This window comes from Bufo gargarizans, chromosome 6, assembly GCF_014858855.1.
Source record: "Bufo gargarizans isolate SCDJY-AF-19 chromosome 6, ASM1485885v1, whole genome shotgun sequence".
Classification (NCBI taxonomy): domain Eukaryota; kingdom Metazoa; phylum Chordata; class Amphibia; order Anura; family Bufonidae; genus Bufo; species Bufo gargarizans.
The window spans coordinates 1889753-1913864 of record NC_058085.1 but is presented as its reverse complement, the minus strand read 5'-3'; the positions used below and the strand labels follow the sequence as shown (position 1 = coordinate 1913864).

Here is a 24112-nt window from a genome sequence, read left to right as displayed (position 1 = left end):
CAGTGAGTTCCGTAAGGTGTGGCATGTTGTCCCATCTTGGAAAAAGCAGGACAATTTTTCTTCTGGTGTTGTTTGTAAAACTATTTAAAGATGTCCAGGTAAATTGCTGTATTCACAGTTGATTTGAAGAAAATTGCCTGGTTTTGCCTAAAATTGTGTTTCTGACACTGAGCACCAAATGCCAATTTTCTTGTCTTGAAGAGGTTTTTAATGAGTCAAATATGGATTTCAAACAGACCTAAAAATTTGTATTCTGGGAATTTACTTGACTTGATAAATGAAACCAACCTTTAGCCATCATGAAGTACAGCAATGGGTCCAAAAGTGTTAGCAATCATAACAGCCAAGTCCAGTAATTTATGCGTTTAGCTTTGTCAGCCTCTTTCAGTTCCTGCGCACACATTGTTCGGTGTGGTTTCAGGTTCTGAGATTTCGGCACTCGCTGACACGTCATTTGCGATACAACAACTTGCTGAGACAGTATTCCAGTTGATTTTTGGGGGCTACTTGCAATCCAATGCCGAATTTCATGCACTTTAGCCGTCCTGATTAATAGAGGCCACGGTTTCTTCATATTTGCAACAGAGCCAGTTTGATGCCATCTCCGACCCAGACTCTGAATACAACGTTTAGCTGGTGTGTTTTTTTCCTGGGTACTAGTTGGCAAAGGTCTATTGTGTTTTCTTAATCGATCTGCTTCGCACATAGCCTCCACAATCACTATTCGCTGACTGAGCATAAAAAGAGTAAGCTGTACATCAATGTCAGTCGGTCTCATGGCACTATACATTCTTTGTGCATAGCATGTAAAGGGGAGTCAGACCTTACAGACAGAATATTTCTGGCCCTACTAGTGATATATTCAGTTCCCCACCATAATAGCTCATTCATACGTCAGTGTTTTAATCAGTGATTTCCAGCAGTGATTTGGGGCAAAAACCAGGTGCGGCTGTAAACACAGAACAGGTGCAGATCTTTTCTTTATACCGGATCTGTGTGTAGCCTCCAGTCCTGGCTTTAGCTCACAATCATTGATGAAAATCACTGACCACAACACTGACGTGTGAATGAGGCATAAGATGGAGGAACTAATCAGGCAGACACAGATGTAACTTAAACAAAGCAGTTTTTACATATCTCACATGGATCAACAAGCTTAATGGTTGCAACAGTTTTTGACAGGCAATAGACTTAGAAGTTATAGTCTTTCAGTGATGACACATGCTTAGTCAGAGCCAACAGGTTTATGGCACTCGTTGGATAACAGGCAAGTACAACACAGTTCTTTAAGAGACAATTCCCTCTCCCTCTGGCTTCTTTTGTACCCAACTCTTGGGATGACACTCTGGCTTCAGTCTCATCATAGTGGCAGCAATGAAGATGGTTGTCCCCTTCTTTGCAAAAGTTATGGTTCCAAGCAGGCAAGGAGTAAAAAATGAAAATGCAAGAACGGAAAATCGCCCCAGGTAGAACAGGCTAAAAATAAAGAGATAATATTCAGTTTATAACACAGAGAAGCTGTCATCTTGCGTATTTAGTGAAACCATGCTTTAAAGGGGTTATGCCTTGAATGAATTTTTTTTTTAATTTTAACTAGTGTGTATCAATGCATAGAAAATAACTTAAATCTAAGCCAGCAAGGGTACTGGCGTAGATTTAAGCAAGCCACACAGCCAGCGCCTACGTTATGTAGAGGCCGGCGCCTCTACATAACTTAGGCGCATCAAGCGCCAGCACAGGGTTATTAAGACCGGAATCTAAAACGTCAATATTAATAAATGACTCACAAATATATAGCATGTTAAAAGTACCACTATCCACCTGCACTGGATACTAAATGTACCAGTGGCCACCAGTATCCTCTTTCTGAATAAAAAGGTGTAACTTGAAGCTCCTGGGCTCCAATGCTAAATTAGTAACAGAGAAGACAACTACTACATGTCATCCATAGTGCTGATCTCTTATAGTGCAGAATCACCATTTAGTCCCTTCAGGCCCCAGGACCTGTGTGTGAACACAACCTCTAAACATCCTATATTCAGGGGGTCACTCATGACCAGATATACACCACTTTTGTGTCGTATATCTTTCACAGATATATGATTATGTAGATTAAGTAGCTATTTCTAAAAACTATCTGGCACTAATTTGTGGGCACTTGCTGGCATTTATACACTAAAACAATTGTGCCCTGCTTTTAAATGGAACCTGACATAAAGATTATGTGGACCAGACCAGCAGCTAGACTTAGGATGGTTTTGGATGAGCGTGTTCACTGTAGCAAATGCACTTTGGGGGAGATTTATCAATCCCTTTACGCCTGAAAAGTGGCGTTAAAAGTCACAGTCTCATGTTTTTTTAACTGCAACTTTTTTAAAGAAATGTTCACATCTCCCCTTTTCACCGTCCTCGACACTTTTCTAAAAGGAGTGTGGCAAAGGCAGTGAAGGGAGCATGGCCAGACACAGCAACAAATTTATCTTCATTTGCACCAGTTTTCTGGTATTTGTAAGCTGTCGTAGATTTCTGGTTGGGCGCACGGACTGCAGGAGGTTGCACCTAATTTATGATAAGACGTACGCATATGCAGATGTCAGCAACTTTTTGGTACATGGCCGGGCTGCAGTGCAGTCGAGTACCGCTTGGCCGATTATGTAGCAGCTGCCTCTTTAACTAATGAAGACTGCACTGTATAATCGGTCTGCATTAACGGCCATGCAGCACCATTAATACCAGGCGGGCCAATAACAATATAGACCTACTAAACAGCGCCATCTTGTTAGTTTAATAGAGGCAGCTGCGGCCTGTACAAGCTCAGCGGTAGTCGACTCCAACGCGGTTGCATCCCGGCCGCGCTGTGTGGTCATACCCTTTGTGTTGGATCTCATCATCATAATGAGCTCCTTAGCTTCACTTTCTCTCAGCCAAAATAATTGTCTGGACTCAATCATCTGACATTACCCATCTCTAAATATTATCAAGATGAATTTAAATCCCCTACATAAATCCAATTTTCCAGTTCTGAGTACAATATTAATTACATGGTAGGAGAAGGCTACATATAGAATACCAAACTACGGTATTTACTGGAAACTTTTGACCTTGAACACATCAATTATGAGCATTCACTTTACAAGATGTTGATTATTTTGCAAGTCACTCCACCATACCAGAGCAATTACTTGTCCCTTGTCCTTACTTCAAGTCTTTATTGCGTTTTATATTGCAAATAAAAGATAATTGCATAGTTTTGGGAAAAATCTAAATTGTTGTTTAGTATTCTAAAATTCAACCATCAGCTGTTGCCATTAGAGTATACAAAGCTATGGTGGCTCACTCCGTTTAGAGTTATGGAGTGGGTGCTACTAAGCCTAAAATGACTCACCCAGTCATAAAAAGGTAAAATGGATCTGACATTGTGAGCCACGTGGGACCCCACTGTGAGCTCATGTCAGACGGCAATTGAACTGTATTAAGAGGTGTATTCCATTCAGTGAATATATGCCGAATATGTCCAAATAATCTAATTGAAATTATCTAATATGAACTTTGTCTAGACAATTATCTGAAAAAACATTGAGCACTTTATTGGCGAAGATTCTATTGATTTTTTTCACCGATCTTTTATCTTTTTTTATCGATAATATTTATTCCTAAAGGTTTTTTGCCATTGTAGATATTTTAGTACTCATCATCTCTGAAAAGCACAGTTTATATTTATATTGATATTTATTCATATATACTAGATGTATTGATGTACTTTGCGAGTTATATATATATATATATTTTACATTTGTTTCATAATTAACTAGCTGTTATTGTTTTAGTATTGCATATTTTAAATTGTTGAATCTACACTAGGTGTAATAAATATTGTCACTACTACCTATCTTTTGGTTCGTGTCTCTGTCTGGCCCAGGTGGAGAGTGCTCAGCCTTTCTATATTTTAGCTGTTGCCATTAGTTGGCCCCAGAACTACACATTCCATCCATTCACTTCAGTGGGAGCAGCTCTGCTGGATGGAGCTGTGTAGTTTTGGCACTGTCTAATCTCACCAGAGCTACAAGGTAACAGCTGATCGGCAGGGGTGAAGGTTGTTGAACCTCTTGTCGATCAGCCTTTCATGCACCCCAACACGCTCCCACCATCTATGATATTTAACTTAATATACCAATTAATTAGGGGCTCATAGAAAACCTCACGGTAATGCAAACCGCACTTATACACACTATAAAATGGACGTTACTGGGCTCTTTCAGGGCATAAGGCAAAACCATAAAATGTGCTTTAATGTACTATAAATGGTATAGTACTTAAGTTACAAAATTTAAAAGAAACAACAGACATACATAGACGTGCAAAAAAATTAAATAAATTTAATGTCATGGTACCTTCTGTGAAAAAGGTTAAAAGATCAGAGAGACTGACTGCACGAGTGGTTAACTGACAGTCTCTTGATTCTCAGTGTTGTTGTTTGGTAATGACAACACCTCTTGTCAGGTGCAGCTGGCGGTCATTACTGCTTCCCTATTTAGTTTGGTTTCACGCTTCATTCCATGCGGCTGATATTCTCTGCTTGGATTTGGAAGAGTTGGTGGGTGAACCTTACCTGTGTTCCTGCTCATCTATTTTCCATAAGATAAGTTGTACTGCTCTTTGTATTTGGTTGTTCCCCTGTGCTTGTTGTTACTAGGCCTCAGTGAGATGCTGGTTCGTTCACCTGGGAAGGAACCAGTAGTCTCATTTCCTTTCACTACCTCTAGGGCATCTCAGGGCTCCTAGGGTTTAGGTTCTGGCATATGTATTTTCCCACCTTCAGGGTCTATGCATACTGACAGGAGTCAGGGCCAGATCTAGGGGTTTCCTAGGAGGTGACCTTACCCTTCTCCCTAGCCTTGAGGCCAAGTTCTTTGTCTTCCTCCCTTCTGTTGTCTTTCTGGTGTCCCACCCATTATTTCGTGACATTTGAAAGGATAAAAACAGAAATACTTGCTTGAACAAATTGCTTGATAAGAATCGATTCTGGTTCTGGGGATAGGAGAAAGTGGAACACAACCAAATGTTGATTGGATTCCCAAATTGTGTCGACGAAAGGTTCAACATTCCTCATTTTAATCTCTATTTGGCAGAGAGAGGAGCTGAGGGGGTCTCCCTCCCATCCTTGACACAGCCTTCTGGGAAGGCCTTCATTACATGTGCATGCTCCAGCTTTCTCCCTCAGCTGCCAAACATGAAATAGCCATAAAACATGTCTTTCCGTCCACACTAATGGATATCCATGTTTTAATAACACATATTTCATCATGTCATTCATTCTAATACCAAATATGCCCGTTGTAGGGGTCCCAGAAGGTGAGTTTCTCATGTGGGAATGCTGGCTGCCAGGGATTGGATGTTTAGACTCCCTGCAATGCCCACATTATGCAGAATAGCAATTATTACAGTGATTGATATGTGAGTTGTACCAGGGATGAGTTATAATTTATGATATTTTCTTCATCTTCTGGTATTCCAGCTGAACAGCTTCTGGACCCCTGCTGTGGGAGGCTTGAGTACACGATCCAGCAAACATCTCGTTACCATTTCCAAAGGGCCAGTTTCTATCAGTCTGGTGATAACATGATTACCTCCAAAGGAAATGCATATTCCACATGCAGGCCCAGACTGAGCGGCAACATGGAGACAATGTTTGAGAATGATGGCATACAGTATACAGAATGACACAGCCGATACAAAAATCCCCTTAACCACCGAACTGTTTTGCCCGGGATCAGCTGGCTAAGGGGCTAAAAATGCAATTTTGTCACCTGAGTTGTGCACCAACAAGATTTTCTGCAAATACGTATTCAAAATCTACAATAAAAAGGAGTGACATTTTGGGAGGGTTTTTCCAATTTGAATGTGACTGTTAGGAAGAGCATCACTGCCATTTGAGAAAACGCCAAGTGCCAGATCATCACTCTAAGAAGGAATCTTAATTCCTTTATAATTAAAGGCGTTGTGAATGGGTGTGGTTTTGACCCCAAAAATGGTCACATGACACAAGGGGATCCAGTCTCCGCCCTGGCCAATGATTGATTTTGGCAATCTCAAACCGGATCTTGACATCAGTGGAGCTCAGTAGAGCATCATAGGCCTGCAGGAGAGCGGGAGCCAGCACCAGGATTCAGTCAAGTCATCTTTCCTTTACAGGTCTGGCCAAATGGGGGGAGTTGGGAACCCCATTCTTTTACCACTTTTTGGGTTGAAAACATGCAAATTATATATTTTTTTGGACATTTAGTTATACTTTATTTTATTCTTTTTCTTAGTTTTTATTAGTCCAAAATTTCAATAACTTTCACTTTCAAATGAATGAGAGAGTAGCATTTCTGACAACCAGAGAACAAGGAACCTTTAGAAGCCTCGTTGTAAATGAGATCTGCTGGTAACTATACATCTCACCCCTGACCCAAAGGTTCTATCTCCAACTGTATCATGGTAAGCAGCATAATACCAGTCTTATTTTAAAGTTTACACTAGCTGCTCTACAGCCTGAGATACAGCCATAAGTACAGCCCGGTGTGCTTGACAGCTGACACCCTGAAATCAGGAACTCTGGTTCAAGCACCAGAAGGCTTAGAAACTAGAAAAGGCACAAAAAATGCACCAAAACCACAGGCACAGTCTGACCAGGGAAGACTAGAATCCAGGTCTCTGGGATTCAGAAAGCACAATAAAACCAGGTAGGCTGGAAATAAAGCTGAAACACCAAACTGAATGACTAAAACATTAAATGAACTAAACTAGGACCCAACAAGCAGAGTAAAACAGACAGAAAACAACAGGAACTCATGACAATGGACACAAATTAGAAATACAGACTGACAAGAACTAGACAAGCAAAGAGAATAACAGAAGCTGTTACTGATACTGTTGCTCAGGCAAGGGGTGGATTGACAGACAGAACATATAGCTGGGCTAATTAACCCTAAAACACATGCAGGTGCACACAAACAGAACAGAAGATACAAAACATAATGGTACAGTTCACATCCACAAGAAACTTGCCATACTACATCAAGAAATGGCCCTAAATCACACCCACAAGTAACTGGTAGGAATACACTTGGAACAGTGGCACATGTGAACACCATTGTAACAACAATTAAAGTATCTGGTACAATTTAAATACTGCCATGCTTCTGATGAATTACGTAGGCACATGTCTATGGAATTTGTTAGGTCTGGGCTTTATGGACGCAATATGGATGCAAAAATGCATTAGTCATGTAAAATCTGCCTGATGTCCCTGTGGCATCATTTTTTTTGCAGACCCATTGTGGCCAAAAATAGGACATGTTATATATTTTGCTGAACACACATATGGATGCAGAAAGCACGCAAAATATTTCCTTATTTTGCTGATCCGAGTTTTGTGGACCGCTAAATACATACAGTTGTGTGAATTCACCTTTACAGCAAATCTGGGAATACACCTGGGAAAATTGATACACAGTGTTATGTACCTGCGCAGGACCTCAGAGGGTGGTGTATCATGAAGTTACAAATAACCTCCAACAACATTAGTATTTCAGCACATCCATCTGCTGCTGTAGTTTGGGTGAAACTTATTAGATGAAACATTCAGTTGCAGAGTCTAATGGGCCAGGCTTTTAAAAGGGCTTTTCCCCTTTAAAAAAAAGTTTTTTCTCAGTGAATATTATTTTGAAACTTTTTGACACATTGTAACAAGCATTGTGACTCAGGCGTTCATGTTTTTATTTTTTGTTGCTTTGGTAACATATGGATAGGCGTTTCCTGTGAATACAACAGCACCATTCATGACACGATATACCTCAATAGCAGCTCCCTGAGTCAGCAGCTGACATACACTGTGCATTGAAACTCCTATGTGAGTGCTCACTTTCCTACAACTGATCAACATTGCATGACATGTGGAGAACATGTCAGTCAACTATCGAGCAGAAGTTATTAATATATGGATGAAAGACTATTAAAAAATATAATGAAAAATTTAATGTAGAAATATGTGGGAACTGACTAGATGAAATTCCTTTCCTAAGAAGACAAAACAACCTAAGGGTTGGCCTCGTTCTCTCCCAAGGCTCTGATAGCAGCCACAGGGTTCCTCTAGGTCAGTGATGGCTAACCTCCGGCACTCCAGCTGTAGTGAAACTATGACTCCCATCATTCTCCATTGATTTCTATGGAGTTCTGAGAACAGCCAAGCAAGTGTACATCTTGGGAGTTGTACTTTTACCACAGCTGGAGTGCCGGAGGTTGGCACAGCTCTAGGTTGTGTATGCCCATTTGGCCAAATCAATACTAACTAAAGCCTAACTAAAACAGAGGGAGTCATTCACCAGAAGTCATGAAAACCACATGGTCTATCAATGCAGAAAAGTGAAAAAGTCTCACACAAAAGCCTTGTGCTGGGGGCCACTTAGAAGAAGGGTTACTATAATGAACTTACTGTAGCTCCTCTTCCTTCCCCTGGTCACCAAGTAATACATACACAGTGCACACTGCAATCTGACCGACCAAAATCAAGGTGCTCCATCGTGGCTTCTGTACCAGTTCCAAGTATTACTCCTCTGATTTTCAGCTTGTGTTTGGTTGAGACCTCTGCTTGTAGTTGAATTTGACTTGAAAGTAATGATCCAAGTTATTCAAGTCACCTGCGTGATAACAGCATAGAAAGTCACCCTAACCAATTAAAATTAGAATTTGCACACAAAAAGAAGAAATTAAGAAAAATCACAGCAGGTAAAATCTAATGAAACTGACTAATTTAAATACAGCATAATATAATTCAGTGAGGTGGAATACACATACTAATAGAACATTTTTATTAAGGTCAAACGCTACACAACCTGATCCTATCATTTCATGCAAAGCCATTTAATAGGATTAAAGTTTAATTTTATCAGTCCCACAGCTGGCAAAACCTGAAAAAATATCAAGTGTATTTGATGAAAAATCTCTGTAACATCCTGACTTGCCATTGATATTATGCATGTCCTACTTTTCTGACACAAGAGCTCCATGGTGTTTGAAAGAAGACATCAAATTTGCAAACATTCCATAAATTATAGCTGTGGCTGAAATATGACAGAGTATTGGTGCAGAAAAGGTGATGTAATTCCCTGGTGCAACAAAACTTCACCCCAAAACATCATGCACCCTGGTTTGACCACAACATCAAGCAGCTTAAAAACAGGCAGAAGCTTGAACGTCAGTGGAGGAAACATCAGTCTCCAGAAGGCCAAATCTTACTGGCCCTTTATCTCAAGAGCTACAAATTAGTCAAAAACAATAAACTCCGCGCCTATTACTTCATGGACACAGTTTTTGCTATCTGGTCTGGTATCCAGAAAACAACCAAGAACGACATTAAAGGGGTTGTCCGAGATTAAGGACTTTGTTCCATTAGTACAAGACAGACATACATATAACATACATTCATGTCCTACCTTTTCCACATGTTTCTGAAGCTCCGTTTTCTTACAGGAGATTCTTCGCCGGAAGTGAAGTTTTCTTAGACTCGGTGATGTTCCAGGTCCCTTGCAGGAGCGCTGAAGCCTCTTCTTCCGGCTGCTCAGGGAGCCCGGTGACGTCACCGGCACTGATAGGTGGGCTTTAGCACTGCTCTAGCCAGTAAAACGGCTAGGGCAGCACTAAAGCCTGCCCTTTAGAGCCGGTGACGTCACTGAACACACTGCCAGGCGGAAGCTTCGGCCCGGCAGTGTGTTATTCTAAACAAAAGAGCCTTCTCCCTGCACGGTTTAGCGCAGCGCAAAGGAGAGCATTGGAGCATGAACTGCTCCGATGCTCAAGTCAGGGGGGCTGCCGGGGTGAAAATAGAGGTTTGTCCAGGTTCAGCTCTGAACCCAGACAACCCCTTTAATGGTCCATATAACAGTAATAGTGGAACTTTAACTTTCATAGTCCCAATTTCATCTGGTAGGTGAAACAGATACTACAAACATCCTTCCAGTGTCAAAGAACAACATGCAACCTGGACCCTAGCCCAATGTCATTCCTGTTGGTACGGTAGGACCTGCTTGTTCCAGAAATCAAGAACATACAGGTCCTTCTCAAAAAATTTGCATATTGTGATAAAGTTCATTATTTTCTGTAATGTACTGATAAACATTAGACTGTCATATATTTTAGATTCATTACACACCAACTGAAGTAGTTCAAGCCTTTTATTGTTTTAAAATTGATGATTTTGGCATACAGCTCATGAAAACCCAAAATTCCTATCTCAAAAAATTAGCATATCATGAAAAGGTTCTCTAAACGAGCTATTAACCTAATCATCTGAATCAACTAATTAACTCTAAACACCTGCAAAAGATTCCTGAGGCTTTTAAAAACTCCCAGCCTGGTTCATTACTCAAAACCGCAATCATGGGTAAGACTGCCGACCTGACTGCGGTCCAGAAGGCCATCATTGACACCCTCAAGCAAGAGGGTAAGACACAGAAAGAAATTTCTGAACGAATAGGCTGTTCCCAGAGTGCTGTATCAAGGCACCTCAGTGGGAAGTCTGTGGGAAGGAAAAAGTGTGGCAGAAAACGCTGCACAACGAGAAGAGGTGACCGGACCCTGAGGAAGATTGTGGAGAAGGACCGATTCCAGACCTTGGGGGACCTGCGGAAGCAGTGGACTGAGTCTGGAGTAGAAACATCCAGAGCCACCGTGTACAGGCGTGTGCAGGAAATGGGCTACAGGTGCCGCATTCCCCAGAAACAGCGGCAGAAGCGCCTGACCTGGGCTACAGAGAAGCAGCACTGGACTGTTGCATGTCATTCGGAAATCAAGGTGCCAGAGTCTGGAGGAAGACTGGGGAGAGGGAAATGCCAAAATGCCTGAAGTCCAGTGTCAAGTACCCACAGTCAGTGATGGTCTGGGGTGCCATGTCAGCTGCTGGTGTTGGTCCACTGTGTTTTATCAAGGGCAGGGTCAATGCAGCTAGCTATCAGGAGATTTTGGAGCACTTCATGCTTCCATCTGCTGAAAAGCTTTATGGAGATGAAGATGTCATTTTTCAGCACGACCTGGCACCTGCTCACAGTGCCAAAACCACTGGTAAATGGTTTACTGACCATGGTATTACTGTGCTCAATTGGCCTGCCAATTCTCCTGACCTGAACCCCATGGAGAATCTGTGGGATATTGGGAAGAGAAAGTTGAGAGACGCAAGACCCAACACTCTGGATGAGCTTAAGGCCGCTATCAAAGCATCCTGGGCCTCCATAACACCTCAGCAGTGCCACAGGCTGATTGCCTCCATGCCACGCCGCATTGAAGCAGTCATTTCTGCAAAAGGATTCCCGACCAAGTATTGAGTGCATAACTGAACATAATTATTTGAAGGTTGACTTTTTTTGTATTAAAAACACTTTTCTTTTATTGGTCGGATGAAATATGCTAATTTTTTGAGATAGGAAATTTGGGTTTTCATGAGCTGTATGCCAAAATCATCAATATTAAAACAATAAAAGGATGAGATTAGGAAATTTGGGTTTTCATGAGCTGTATGCCAAAATCATCAATATTAAAACAATAAAAGGCTTGAACTACTTCAGTTGGTGTGCAATGAATCTAAAATATATGACAGTCTAATGTTTATCAGTACATTACAGAAAATAATGAACTTTATCACAATATGCTAATTTAGACCTGTAATTCACTGTTCTATGCAATGTGGGATCTTCCCAGATCTTGATTGTACAGCGCCATGGAATGATTGGCGCTTTAATAATAAATAATAATAATCTACTGAAGGTATCTGTTCCATCAACAGCCCATGTCTGTTGCTGCCCCACCATTTCTATTAAGAACAGTATTCAGTGAACTACTACTTCTACTACTTTGGCATCACCAATATCCCCCCACCCTTGCTTTGTGTGCAGTTGCATGGCTGCTTCCAATTGTTAATCAGCTCCTACTAGAAATTCTGATCTCCCCTCTCACTCCTTGAGTGAGCTTAGGTTCCTTTTTTGTAGTTTAAGTTTTGGATTCTGCGGCTTTTCTTAATTATGATCTATCCTCTGGATAGATCATCAGCATCTGATCGGCAGGGGTCTGACACCTGCCTATCAGCTGTTTGAGAAGGTGGTACTGCGGGTATGGGGCTTAAGACTACCCAGGCCAGTGATACTAGACGTGACATCGCTGGGCCTGCGGGAAACAATGAGAAGGCTGCTGCGCTACTGCCAGCGCCACTGCCTTCTCAAACAGCTGATCAACGGGGTTCCTGGGTGTCCAGAGCATAGATCATAGGTAGGAAAAAGCTGCAGAACCCCTTTAACCAGTGAAGGTGTGCTATTCTGATTGTCTGCCGCGTATCAAACTTCTGCCTGTTTACTGACTCAGTTTCTCAACTGCCTGCCCTGACCTTAGCCCGTCTACCATACTGACCCTTTGCTGCCTGCCCTGACTTCCAATTAGTTTCACAGATTTGAACAAACTCTGCCTGCCCTGACCTCTGCCTATTTATCAAGTACAAGTATTGCCTGACCTTCGTCTGGTGAGTCCTCTGCACTAGAAGATCAAATCCCTGTATAGGAGTTAAAGGCTGAAAACCAGGAGATCACCAGGATAAGCCCTTAGGACTAGCCCAAAGTCAAACTAGTTAGCTGGTAAAGTGGGTCCCACTACCTGTTACAGCAGTCATTAAGCCCCCTTTAAAGTAGCCCTCCATGTACCCAGATGCTATGAGCAGCTACCACTGCTATCCAATTAGACAACAGACTATCAGGTGATTCCATCTATGACCCATTCCAAATCTGGCTTCAGGAAATAACATAACAAAATCAGCACTTACAGTGCCTTGCAAAAGTATTAACCCCCTTGACTTTTTTGTATTTTGGTGCCTCACAACCTGGAATTAACATGGATTGTTTGAGGATTCGCATCATTTAATTTACAGAACATGCCCACAACTTTGAAGATGTTTTTTTTATTGGAAAAATATATATAAAGGACTGGGCACACCTAGGATATTGGGTCACTCAATTTAATAAATGTATAATACAATATTAAGGTACATGGCACCCAAAGGAAAACGGCAGGTCCCACTATATTGCTGACCTGGCGGCGTCATTGACCGAACAGAGGAATAGCTCCAAAATTGATTTGAAATCCCGCGGGAAAGGTGGCAGTCAAGCGGAGTCCGGATCCAAACAGGTGGGCTCACGTGCAGTGACTAACCGATGCAGTGAATTCACTACTTGTGAGACTGAAGGAGGAGACCCGAGCAAGGTCTGCAGGACGGCAGGAATCTACAAATACCGGTAAGATTGTTCTAATAGACAAAGCCGGTGGAACTATTATAGACCCTAACACTGACCTCAAGCGGGACGCCGCCAGGTCAGCAGTATAGTGGGACCTGCCGTTTTCCTTTGGGTGCTATTGTCTCAACAAGTCCGGCCAAGGACTTAAAGCTATGGGGTACTGCTGATCTTTGTGGAGATATTGAAAACTTTGTTGCTGATTTACCTCTCTGTTGTTCATCGGAGTAAGCAGAGGAGCTCGAGTCATTGTGACATTATTGTTGCTAATACTGCTGCTACAATCGAAATATGCTGCCATATCTGGTCTATGCCGTGATTTGAAATTTTAGTCATCTGACATTATTACTGCTAGCATTGCTGCTACAATTGAAATCGAAATATGCTGCTATATCTGGTCTATGCCGTCATTTAATTATTCTGTATTTTTATCAATTTAAGCATTTTTATCTTTAGATATCACTCACCTTCATTGTTTAGGCCATTGCCACTTGCCCTCTTGGACGGTTTATATTGGTTGCAGTGCTTTGTTTTTTAGGTGCATTGATCTCATGATATTTATCCATTTTTCTATCATTGTATAGTTCTGCTGTGTGACCGCTCTTCAGAATGTCCGATATATTTTAAATCTATATTCCATGTACCTTAATATTGTATTATAAATTTATTAAATTGAGTTACCCAATATCCTAGGTGTGCCCAGTCCTTTATATATATTTTTCCAGCGCCTTTTTTCCAGTAGTGGGGTGACACTACTGGACTGTGAGCACCCTTGCTTGGTTGTCCAGCAACCCTGTGCATCCTACTAATATATAATACATGTTTTTTTTTTTATTATTGTGAAGCAAACAACAAATAGGACAAAATAACAGAAAAAGTCAATGTGCATAACTATTCACCCCCCTAAAGTCAATACTTTGTAGAGCCACCTTTTGCGGCAATCACAGCTCTAAGTCGCTTTGGATAAGTCTCTATGAGCTTGCCACATCTTACCACTGGGATTTTTGCCCGTTCCTCCTTGTAAAACTGCTCCGGCTCCTTGCAGTTGGATAGTTTGCGCTTGTGAACAGCAATCTTTAAGTCTGACCACAGATTTTCTATTGGATTGAGATCTGGGCTTTGACTAGGCTGTTCCAACACATTTACATGTTTCCCCTTAAACTACTCAAGTGTTGCTTTAGCAGTGTGTTTGGGGTCATTGTCCGGCTGGAAGGTGAACCTCTGTCCTAGCCTCAAATCACGCACAGAGTGGTACGGGTTTTGCTGAAGAATATCCCTCTGTTTAGCACCATCCATCTTTGCCTTAACTCTGACCAGTTTCCCAGTCCCGGCTGCTGAAAAACATCCCCACAGCATGATGCTGCCACCACCATGTTTCACTGTGGGGATGATGTTCTTTGGGTGATGTGATGTGTTGGGTTTGCGCCAGACATAGCGCTTTCGTTGATTGCCGAAAATTAAAATTTTAGTCTCATTAGACCATAGCACCTTCCTCCATACATTTTGGGAGTCTCCCACATGCCTTTTCGCAAACTCACAATGTGCCTTTTTGTTTTTAGCTGAAAGTAATGGCTTTCTTCTGGCCACTCTGCCATAAAGCCCAACTCTATGGATCGTACGGCTTATTGTCGTCCTATGTACAGATACTCCAGTCTCTGCTGTGGAACTCTGCAGCTCCTCCAGGGTTACCTTAGGTCTCTGTACTGCCTCTCTGATTAATGCCCTCCTTGCCCGGTCCATGAGTTTTTGTGGGCGGCCGTCTCTTGGCAGGTTCGCTGTTGTGCCATGTTCTTTCCATTAGGTGTATATATGTAATGACAGATCATGTGACACTTAGATTGCACACAGGTGGACAGCAGTTCACTAATTATGTGACTTCTGAAGGTAATTGGTTGCACCAGAGCTTTTTATGGGCTTCCTAACAAAGGCAGTGAATACATAGCACATGCTCATTTTCTGTTTTCTATTTCTAAACAATAGTTTTATTTATATATTTTTCTCATTTCACTTCACAAACTTAGACTATTGTGTTCTGATCCATGACATAAAATTCAGATTAACAAAACATTGAACTTAAGGCTGTAATGTAACAAAACACAAAAAAAGTCAAGGGGGTGAATACTTTTGCAAGGCACTGTACAAGTGTGCTAAATTGACCGCTCATCATGGCAAGAGACAGGTGAGTGCACAATCCTAATGCTCCTACTAGACCTAGTATTTGACACAGCTGACCATTACATATTAATACGTAGACTTTGTGGAACTGATGGCACAGTTCTTCAGTGTTTTAGTTCTTTTCTCACTGACACAAAAATATGGAGTACCGCAAGGCTATTCCCTGTGCTGTTTGCAGTTTACATGTTACTATTAGGCAAAATAATTCAGAGATGTGGTCTGGCATACTACTGCTATACAGATGATAGCCAGCTGTACCTGTCCTTTAAGCCTTGAGTCAATAACCCATCCCCAGCCATAAACTCCTGCTTAGTTGGAGTGTTGGACTACAAGAATGGATGGATGTAAGCTGGCTAAAACTAAAACTGGACAAAACTGAAATTGTTTTGTATGGAAGTCAGAGCCTGACCAAAAAAAAATGGCAACATACACATCCAACACTCTAACATACACATCCAACATAACTATCTCTGGGAAACCCAGTAATTTAAAGCTCAGACCATGTATGTAATTTGAGTGAAGTTATTCATGGGGAATTGTCTCTCAGGAAATGGATATCAGCCATTTTTTAAATTTGATACTGCCACCTGAAGAAAATTGCAAGAACTAAGCACCTCATTCCACTAGACGATTTATCAATACTGCTACATATATTCATAATCTTATAGCTGGACTATTGTAATCGCAGAAGATCGGAAGGGAGATGTGAGGGGGGGGTCAAGAGTGGTAGTAGCGACAGCATGATGGTGTTACTTATGGTAGTCCTACTCCAGCGCTCCCTTGGACTATGAACATTGAAGAGGGGGCACAACCTGGTAGGGGTCTCCTGCCTGTTGAAAGGTGGTTTGTACTTGGTGTTAAGATGATGGGGTACAAAGACAGGAGATTAGAGGCAAGGTGGTGCAGGTCACTGTATAACAAGCCTTTACTGAATAACCAGTTTCCTATAATCATCCACAAACAATGTAGGCAGAGTTCATAAACGATCCTAATAGCTTCTGGGCTGAGTAAAGAGGGTTGTCTCCAAGTCACGTTGCTGTGTCCCACTGCAAGTGGTTAGTGTAGGTTTAATATGTTAAAATGTGAATTTTATCTGTGTATTTACTTTTACCCTGAGAACTTTGAATATGGAGTTAATAGGCTGGCTATGGTAACAGTAGTTAGGTGTTGGCTGCTCCTTCTACCTCCTCTAGAGGGGCTTGCTGCCTCAGTTAGTTAGTTGGTGCAGAGAGGAAGAAGCAGCATTAGTTAGCAGAAGACAGAGACTTAACATCTGTCTCTGAGGAAGCCAATGCGGATTTATTCTGATGGTTAAGCAGCCTGCACAAGGGATTGATATCAGTCTGTCTTACTGGGGGGGGCTCCCCTTGGCTAAAATGGGAAGAAAGTATTGTTGACTCAGGGAGTATACTGCAACCTCAGGGTAAGATATTTGACGCTACTATATGATAAAGACTGTATGCCAAGCTACTGTTCATTTGTTCATCATTGTATGTATCATCTGCATCACCATAGTACTGCATTGGCTCTCACTTCATGGCCTTGCACCCCCAAAACACCCAGGGCACCTCCACTACCACCAGGCAGCAGCCCCAGGAACCAGGGTGCCCCTCCACTCACTGGACGCTGGCCCTAGGTAGAAATGGTGCCACAGCTACCACTGTGAGTACAATTACTCCCACCCTCTCCACCGCTGCTGCGGACGGTGCTTACCTTTTTAAGATGAACTCTCTTGTATCAGATTTTCTTACACTATAATCCAGACGGGGGGTTGCAATTCTCACAAAACATGTCTACAATTTCCACTATGGGGTTTAGATCCTAAGACAAAAACATAGGGGGTCACTAACTAATATACACCAGTTTTCAGGCATATCTGGAGCAAAGGTTATTTGCAACGCAATCTATGACTTTTCCCTGCTCACGCCAGGTCTAAAAAAGGGGGGCGTGGTGTGGGCAGGGAAAGGGGGGCCCTGCCAGGGCCATATTATTTATCGTTTTCTACGCCTGTTGTAGGCATAGAAAATGTTCTAAATGTACGACAGCAAAGAAGCGGTTTGCCTACAATTCACATGACATAGTATAACACCTAATAATACATTAGAAAACATGAAAATGGCAAAACCTTATTATTAGCAGTGGCCCACTTGGTCACTGCATAATGCCGTTCACGTAGACACCTACCCAACGCCCACCCAGACTAAGCAATACATTCTTTAAGCTAGTTCAAAATGTTGATAGATTAATAGCTAATTAGCCCTGACATGCTCCCGTAAGACCTATCCTGTGCTCCTTGTGGCCCCTCACATCAGTAGACATGAACAAATTGTCCATAGCCAAGATCCACCATGAAACTTTTGGTGCCTTCTGTCATGGATTCTGCACTCTCTGGAACACACTACCCGGATCAATAAGAGAGATGATCATTGGACTCTTAAAACAAGATTTAAAATGACTTTTTCAGTTTGGTATGTGAGGGCAAATAACTCATTTGGCTTCTTCACAGGTCATTTAATAAACTGATTGCTAAAGTAAAATAAGGCACCTTTCTAATAAATAGAATTCATTAAAATGTTTCTACTGTTTTACTTCTGGAGAGTTTGTGTTACAGAGCAGACGTTGATCTGTTGTGCCTAGTAAACAGATTTGGCTTGAGGCTACTTCTAAGGGCTTTATCTAAGTAGCTCTTCACACTTTGACCCCTATACAGGGATATATGTCACTGAAGCTAGTATAAATACCCTTAAAACGTCACTTTTAATAATGCATTTAAAAAGTATACCCACAAACATACAAACTAATTATAATGATTAATTGACTTTTAGGCACATAGGGAAAAATTACCACACCGTGGTTACTCACGATACTGTCGATAGAATACAGGTGAGGGTGACGAATAACCAATGAGGTCACCTCAGGTTCTCCAGGTGAATGGTAACACTTTGGATGAAGGCCTGGACTATCCAGGGTGGTAATCAATCGGTTATTCCCATGATACCAATTCTGTACTCTTCAGAAATGCCAGACAATATTGCTGAAAAAATGTATAAATACACATCCGCTTATAGGCAATTTGGGAGGCTATCCCTATCAATCTACACTCTCCCTGCCTACAAGCGGAGTGATCGCTCTGAAAGGGGCGGCCCCACTTCTCGGTGGCTGTGCCCTGGTATTGGAATCCTTACCTATAAAAGATATACCAATGGTTAAATAGCCTATAATAAAGATAAGTCCATACAGTGTCCACTATCACAAACTCCCAACGCGTTTCCCCAGCTAGAATGCAGCGGTTCATCAGGGGAGGAAATCAAGTACACAACGCCTGATGTTTTACAATTGGCAAAATCCCATATTTCATATTATTTATGTGTAACAACGCTCAAAAATTTATTTATGGTGTCAATGTACGGACAGGCTATGCAACCACTGCATCGAAACATACCACAGATCTTTCTCTCAAACCAGGTACCTTAAATCATCTTTGAAAATGGCCTGTATCCTTATGGGTATTCCTCATTCCTTGTTTTATAATTAAACATATGTGGAGACACCTATATCCATTTTCTTTATATACCCATCCTTTTTGAGCCAATGCTAACAATGGTTTATTTAAATTCTGTTGTTATATTTACCCTATATCACCATAGTCCACATAATAGATGCTCACTATCTCACGAGGTTTCAATGGTTACGGGGACGCACAAGTCAGCGTCTTCCCATACTCATTTGATTAGCCTGCGCTCTAACTATCGCAAGATCCTTTGTCTCACGGGTCTCACCTAGTCCCCACACCTGCGCATTGTTTTTCCAGGATCTGGGCGTATCTACAGCACCCGTGAAATCGGGCGCACATTCTGACCTCATGAATGTGCGCTATGCACGCGCATGCGCAGTTGAACCAGGGGAACGAGGACTCATTAGGTGATGTGTGCCACAGGCCATTAAATTGGCCATTATCTTGCCATTGCCATTGTGCTTCCTTGATTTCCTCCCCTGATGAACCGTGATAGTGGAGACGGGATACCATATGGACTTATCTTTATTATAGGCTATTTAACCATTGGGATATCTTTTATAGGTAGGGATACCAATACCAGGGCACAGCCACCGAGGAGTGGGGCCACCCCTTTCGGAGCGATCACTCCGCTTGTAGGCAGGGAGAGTGTAGATTGATAGGGATAGCCTCCCAAATTGCCTATAAGCGGCTGTGTATTTATTATTTTTTTCATCAATATTTTCCGGCATTTCTAAAGAGTACAGAATTGGTATCCTGGGAATAACCGATTGATTACCACCCTGGATAGTCCGAGCCTTCATCCAAAGTGTTACCATTCACCTGGAGAACCTGAGGTGAACTCATTGGTTATTCGTCACCCTCACCTGTATTCCATCGACAGTATCGTGAGTAACCACGGTGTGGTAACTTCTCCCTATGTGCCTAAGTCCTACTGGGTCATATGTCTCCCACTTTATCTTTTTATCTATTAATGATTATTATTTGTTTGAATGTTTGTGGGTATACTTTTTAAATGTATTATTAAAAGTGACGTTTTAAGGGTATTTATACTAGCTTCAGTGACATATATGCAATACCTACCCTTTATTATCTACTAGTTCAGTGATTTTTGTCCCTATGCAGGGACCTGGATTCTTCTGCAGGGGAACCACTAAGCTGCTCCCTCTCTGTTCATTAGATTTCTGACTCACAGGGGTCAAGAGAGGCTGGTGCGAAACTCCAAAGGGTCAGGCAAAACTGAGGTTAAGGCAGGCAGAGTTTTTGCAATTCAAAGTCAGTCCATGGGTCAGGGCAGGCAGCTCAGGGTTGGTACGGAGATCAGGCAGAGGTCAGGTCAGGCAGTGAAGGGTCAAATCTGTTGTCAGACTGAAGTCCATACATCGGAGAGTGAACAAGACACACCTTTGCAGGAAACTAAACAACTAGAACCTATTGCTCAGGCACCCTTCTCACAGGGGAAAGTGCCTTAAAAACTCTAGCATGGCCAGTTGTAGACTGGGGAAGATTTAGGGTGCATAAGCTGGCCCTTTAAAAGCCACAGAGGGAATACTCTTCACATACATACACCAGTTTCTGTGAACGTCAGCCTCTCAACATTGGACTGCCACTAGTGCAGACTAGCTAGATATGCTCACAACTCGCACTCTCTCTACTCACCAGTATGTGGAAACTGTTTTGCTTTCCAAACATCCTTTTTCAAGCATCTCCCATATTCAGGGGACGCTAAAATTTTTGAAACGTGTGTTATTTTACAAGCTTACAAACTCTTATAAGAATGGCAATAAATTTAAGTAATAAAATGTTAGGGTAAAAACTTGTAAACTTTTATAATTATACCTCTTGAAAGTAAGAATTTATTTCCATAGGAGATATATCCTAGCTAGACCTGTATGTGACAGCCAATTAATCATCCTGTGAGTGGATTAAAAATTACTAAACCTAATTATTGTGGCACTGCTCGTGTTGTGTATTATGTTGCTGGTGCAGATTTACGTAACCATCTCAATATTCTGCTGATTCATGACTTGATTATCTGATTTGACTTAATCAATACTGTATGGATCAAGAGAATATGTACTTACAATGCAAATGCTAGAAAGGTCACATGACACATGCCAAAAACTTCAAAGGGAGGGAATTGAAACCTCGTCAGAACGATCAAGATGTTCTTGATTTGATCTCGTCACGTACTAGAGATTCAAGTTAAACAGGGTGTGTCTTTCTCCACAAAAGATGCTTTGCACTGCCTAACATATATTATGTGCTGATTGAGATGAAGACACCAGTGAAGATAGAGGTCTGATTCAACGTGGTTCCAAATTTTCTTCTGTTACTATTGCCAAAAAGACAACACCCTCAACGACCCAAGGACCGTGTTATGCTGGAAAGCTGAAGTCTTTCATAGGAAGGCTTAAGGTAATGACCACTCTTTAGAACTGATGTTATGGTCTTCATTTGAATTAATGGATGAAGCCTAGTTCCATTCAAAATCTAAAAATTCTCCTGTAACTGGAGTGGAGTCCAGTTTCCCGCTCACAGCCAAATTCATACTCATCTGAGGTTGGAAGATGCATGGCAAGTTCATCAACAGGTGACCACTGTTTCTTTTACCCTGAAAAAAAATCCTTATATTTTCAATATTGCAGGGCCATTATTTTATTAAAGGGGTGGTCCAGTCCATAATTTTAGAAAAGGCTCAAAATATTTATTTTTTAAATTATTATTCATCTCACAGATCCCCACCAACACTGCCAGTGGTTGTCTAACCAGTCAGATTTCCATGTTGAGAGGGACCAAAAAGTACCAGCAGAGGACTGGGAAGTGTTGGAATGGGCGTGTCAGGTTTTGTTTTGTTTTTTTGTTGTTTTTGTTTTTAAAAAACACCACCTCAAATTTGTTTTAAAAGAAAAGCCCCAAAAAACATAAAAATTATTGCAATGTGGAAAAAAGGTTTCATTGATGTTTTTTAGTCAACAAAAACTGGCAGATACAAATTGTGTGTTTAGGGGCCCTACTTTAACTTCGTGATTTTGATATTAAGGGTATTGCTGTCCCTCCTGAATTCTGTGGTTTGGACTAGAGCTGAATGTTGAGATGTCATACCACTTTGATTGATGCTAAACTTTCTACTAAATAGATGTGAATAGATGAAACAGATGTATCCCAAACCTGATATTTCTGTGACTGTATTTGAACTAATGGTGTCTCCTAATGTTGGGTTTTTCTGTATATTATCATATTTTAATTCCCGAAATATTTTATAATTGTTAACCTACCAAACATTGATTATAATTCAATACTGGTCCATCATTGTTGACATGTATAAAGAAACAACTACCCATGGCTCAAAGCATTGGGATAGCCTCCATGACTGTTAGTTTAGAAAAATGAAATTAATATAACTAAAAGTAAGATATTAAAAGGGTTTTCCAAGATTTTTTAATTGATGACATATACTTTGGGTAGGTCATCAATATGTTATCAGTGGTGGCCTGACACCCAGGACCCCTACTGTTTAAGAAGGCTTCGGCACACACAATACTACCACAGCCTTGCCTAGGACTTGTGACGTCACATTCATTGGTCACATGGCCTAGGCGCAACTCAGCCCAATTGAAGTGAATTGGACTGAGCTGCGATACCAAGCGCAGCCGCTATACAATGTGCGGCGCTGTGCTTGATGAGCAGAGAAAAAGCTGTGCCACTACTGCAAGGGCCAGTGGCTTCTCTTACAGCTGATCAGCTGTGGTCCCGGGTGTCAGATCCCCACCAATTGGATACTGATAACCTATCATGAGAAGAAGACATCAGTTGAAAAATCCTGGAAGGCCCCTTTAAGTTGACCATTAATGCCATAAAGACCTCCTCTCTTGATCACAATAATTTATGTAATGATGTCTGTAGCCTTCTGCGTTACCGACAATTTCTCTGGCCATGCTATGGCCTATGAGTAGAGTAGGGTAAGAAGGTATCAACATCAAAGATATTTGGCCAACATGATCACTAGAGGGCTTCAGTGACAACTTTTAGCTAAAGCTATTCCCATCAGTCCAGAGATGTTCACTTACAGTAGATGGAAAAAAAGTGATGATGAAAAGATATTTGAATATAAAAGTGAATGTTGCACCTCCAATATTAACTGAATAAAATCCAGGGCCTATGAGAACATTGATTGTGAAAGAATACATTTTTATAAATATAACATTTCCAACAAAAGACTTAAAATGTAGGTTTACTATAAAATAAAAAACTCCAGGAAATAATTATTACTTTTCTAGTGAAGATAATAGATGGCCATTGGGACACCATTGGAAAGAGCTCAGAGAAGAGCTACAGTAGCCAATAGACCTTACTAAAAAAAAAAGTGGTAAGGTGATCTGCCAAACTGGTATTAAGAAGTTCACGTGTGAAGGGAAATGAGCCAGTATGTCAAATTAAAATTATAGATTGGAGTGCAAGGATTGATGGGTAGGAGTGTGGATCCCTTGGGAATTAACAACTTCTGAATGTAACAGATCCTGCAGTCATACTCCTTTCCATCTGCATCTTCTCCCGCTCTCTATGAAGGTTAGAAAAAAGCAGTGGTAGGGCTCATGCACACGACCATTTCCTGTTTTGCGGTCCACAAATTGGGGACCCACTAAACACAGATACTGACAAGTGTGCTTTATGCATTTTGCGGAATGGAACGTCCGGCCCATAATAGAACTGTCACATCCTTGACTGTAATATGGACAATAATAATACATGTTCTATATTTTTTTTATAAATTACGTTTTTTATGCGGACCCATGGAAAAGGATAGAACCGCATATGGGGCACAAAAAATGGCACGGAAACTGAAAAAAATACATTTGTGTGCATGACCCCTAAAGAGATTGTGTCACCTAACAAATAGCATTTATATATAAAGTTACAAGAAACTTACTAATGTATTGTGATTGTCCATATTGCTTCCTTTGCTCGCTGCATTCATTTTTCCATCACATTATACGCTGCTCGTTTCCATGGTTACGGCCACCTTGCCACCCATCAGCGGTGGCAGAGCACTATAGAAAAAAAAAAGCACCAACCTATGTGAGCTCCCACAGTTCTGGCCACCACAGAGGCAGAT

The 24112-nt window shown here is 41.4% G+C and overlaps 1 protein-coding gene and 1 long non-coding RNA gene across 3 annotated transcripts in view; one reads left to right on the top strand and one right to left on the bottom strand.

The window, feature by feature from the left end:
- Positions 1-592: 592 nt before the first annotated feature.
- Positions 593-17516, bottom strand: LOC122940987. Its single transcript, XR_006390404.1, has 3 exons — positions 17196-17516; positions 8477-8681; positions 593-1476 (listed from the first exon to the last, which is right to left on the bottom strand). It is a non-coding gene; the product is annotated as an uncharacterized LOC122940987 (long non-coding RNA).
- Positions 16710-24112, top strand: part of LOC122940985 (protein-glutamine gamma-glutamyltransferase E-like) — a 40334-nt gene continuing 32931 nt past the window's right edge. Inside the window, exon 1 of one of the 2 annotated variants that reach the window (XM_044297955.1) lies at positions 16710-16905. The gene's annotated coding sequence lies outside the window, so the exon portion shown is untranslated. Of the gene's footprint in view, positions 16906-21255; positions 21415-24112 lie in introns of those variants that run through there. The other variant, XM_044297954.1, reaches the window with a different exon arrangement.